The sequence below is a fragment of the Chaetura pelagica genome, unplaced genomic scaffold (genome assembly GCF_000747805.2).
Source record: "Chaetura pelagica isolate M959 unplaced genomic scaffold, ChaPel_1.0 scaffold29, whole genome shotgun sequence".
Lineage (NCBI taxonomy): Eukaryota > Metazoa > Chordata > Aves > Apodiformes > Apodidae > Chaetura > Chaetura pelagica.
In genome coordinates this window covers 3,267,091-3,269,983 of record NW_009970720.1, presented here as the reverse complement: position 1 = coordinate 3,269,983, position 2,893 = coordinate 3,267,091, and positions in this window count along the sequence as shown.

The following is a 2,893-nucleotide window of genomic DNA, read 5'->3' as shown; positions in this document are numbered from 1 at the left end:
ATAATAATAATAATAATAGTAATAATAATAATAATAATAATAATAATGTCTAAATATCTGTATCTACATAAAATTGTGAACTTTATGCACTAAGTATGTGAGCCACTCTGGGTCAATCGCCTTGGGATGCAGAGGCTTTTCCCAACCAGTCAAACAGATTCCACAGGACTGCCATTGAGCTCCCTAGATGACCTGAGAAATGGTACTTGTGTCTCAGTTGCTCCAAGTACTTTTGCTTGCTGTTACTCAGAAATTTTTTAACAGTCTATAGCTTCTCCATATCTCACAAAAGTGTTGTTGAATGAGATCTTTGTTCTGTTTTGCTTTATTTTAAATAAGCTTTCAATATGTTACAGCTGTTACGATTTAAGGTAGGAATGCTATACTCAATGTGTACCATTTTTCAGACAGACATTTATTCAAATGCTGTTTATACTGACATTGTAATGGATATAATTGGCAAAGTTGTGTAACTGATCTCAGTACAATTAAGAAGAAGCATCAAGTATAAGGTGAGAGAGATTCATAGAGAATAGTTTTTAAAGGACAGTGTAGTTACTTATAAAGCAATATTTTACAAACAGAAGAATTCTAAAAATGCAACTTGTCAAACATCCATATGCTTTTTATTTCTTAAGATTGACCTTTTCTTCTTCAATATCTATTTTTTATTTTCTTTAGATGCACCTGTATGTTCAAATGTACCTTGTACCTCCTAGGAAAAAAGTACCACAGTACTTTTTCTCATAGCTAATGGCCTAGCACTTTAAATAAATATTTTAAGGTGACACCTTTCCTGATTGTAACTGGTCAAAGATAACAAAAAGCATTTATTTCCTCTGGAAACAAATATACTTGTTCCTTTCGTGACTAATAAAAGATAAAACATAACTATAACCATGTAATAGGCTTTGTCCTTCTTTCTGTAGGCAGATATATAAACATACCCATATTTTATTTCTCTATACCTGTATTTCATATGTTTATTAAAATAATATTATTTTTGGATTATAACAGGGTTAAGATTAATTTATCAAAGACTTCAGATTAACCTTAGTGTTTCCATAGTATCCTCTCCAGAGCATATCTCTGTTTAAGTTTCTTTGTAAGTTCAGGTTCTGAAAGTAAGTTCTGAAATAATTGTGTAAAGGTGAATTTTATTCAGCAAATGGTGCCTTTTTCTATGTGCTATGAGTCACAATTGATTATGACAGGAATGAAAAACCAGTTGTTGCTAACTACATTAGACTAAAAGGCTAATGAAGTTCTAGGTAAACACAGATTCTGCTCTTTCAAGTATCGAAAAGCTATTACTCAATTTATAACTCCTAATTCTTACTTCCTGGTGATGCGTGAACAAAAAATCTAGGCTGACAGATTTTGCCAGACAAAACTTCCTTGTCTGGCAGTTAGAAACTTTAGCTCTTATTTTATTTTGTAACTTGTGTGAAATGCTAGAGACAATATACCTGGTACCCCAAGAAGCTCTTTTACCAGCTCAACTGAAGAGTAGTAAAATGCTGAGCTTCCGTAGTTTGGAGGACTTGGTCAATGCATCTCATCACCCCTTACCGCGCAGAGGGCTGTGCTAGAATCACCTGCTGTGCTTACCTAATGTAGGTGTCAAAACTATATCTCTCAAGGTTTGTCAGGCAGCCTAAATCAATTGTCAGTCTCTTGAATTTAAGTCACGTGGAGGTTTTTTTCTCAGTGGCAGTTTGTTATTTTCCTGCTTCTCTCAATGTCACTGTCTCTTTCATTGGTGCTGGTACAAGAGTTTACAGGACCACACAGTCAAATTTCTAGGGCTACTTCTGACCAAAGGATCTCCTTTATCCAATTCACTTTGCATCTCCACAGACAACATCACTGGCATGGCGGTCCGGGAGGTCATAGTGCTCATGTGTGCTTTACTCACACGTTTGTAGCAAGTAGACACAACACTGGTACAATAAAACATTTAATAGCATGAGCACATCACAATAAAAATTGTTTTCAGAGTTGCACCTCATGCAAGGATTCACAGTTCAGTGTCTAAAGTGGGATATGGCCATTAAAGAAAATCATAGCAGACTGATTTTACTCATACACCTGCGAGACACGAAAGACTACAACAGATCTGCTATACCAATGGGCAAAAACATACTGCCCAATGCATACATCAGAATACCTTACCCTGAGACATTTCGCTTTCTTTTTTCCCTATTGGTATTATATAACAGGATAATGCATTTTCCTGTTTACCTGTACATTATTTACATATAAAGCTCACACCTTTGCGATGTCTGTTAAAAATATTTTTCATGTCTGTCCAAATTCCTGCTTCTTGGCAGACAGAGGTATTTGAGAAATCCTTGTCTTCACCTTTTTATCTTTTAAGATATCAGAAGTTTATGAAGTAAAACAAAATTTAGGATATCAGGCCTTCAAAAAGGTAAAAAATGACATGATTCTGAATAATAAATGTCGCTTATCTCGTGTAAATTCAGTAGCTACAAAAAAGAACGTATTTGTAATTTCAGAGATTCAGTAGGACTAGCAACTAGTGCATTGGCCAAGTTCTTTTAAAAAATTGTGGTTATAACTGCAAGCACAGCTTCACTTCGTATTTTCTACATGTAAAACTGGACTGATATATTTAATACAGTAAGACTGTTTTCAGAAAGACATCACATTACAGACACTAGCCATTTCTCTGCTCTATACTGGTTATATGTACACCATGACAAATACAAATTTAATTTAGCAAATAAAATATGATATTGTGAACTTTAAGGGGAAAAAAAAGTGTCTTTTTCTTTATGCTGACAACACTAAGCTGTGTGGGGCAGTCAACATGCTGGAATGAAGGGATGCCATCCAGAGGGATTTTGACAGACCTGAGAGGTGAGCC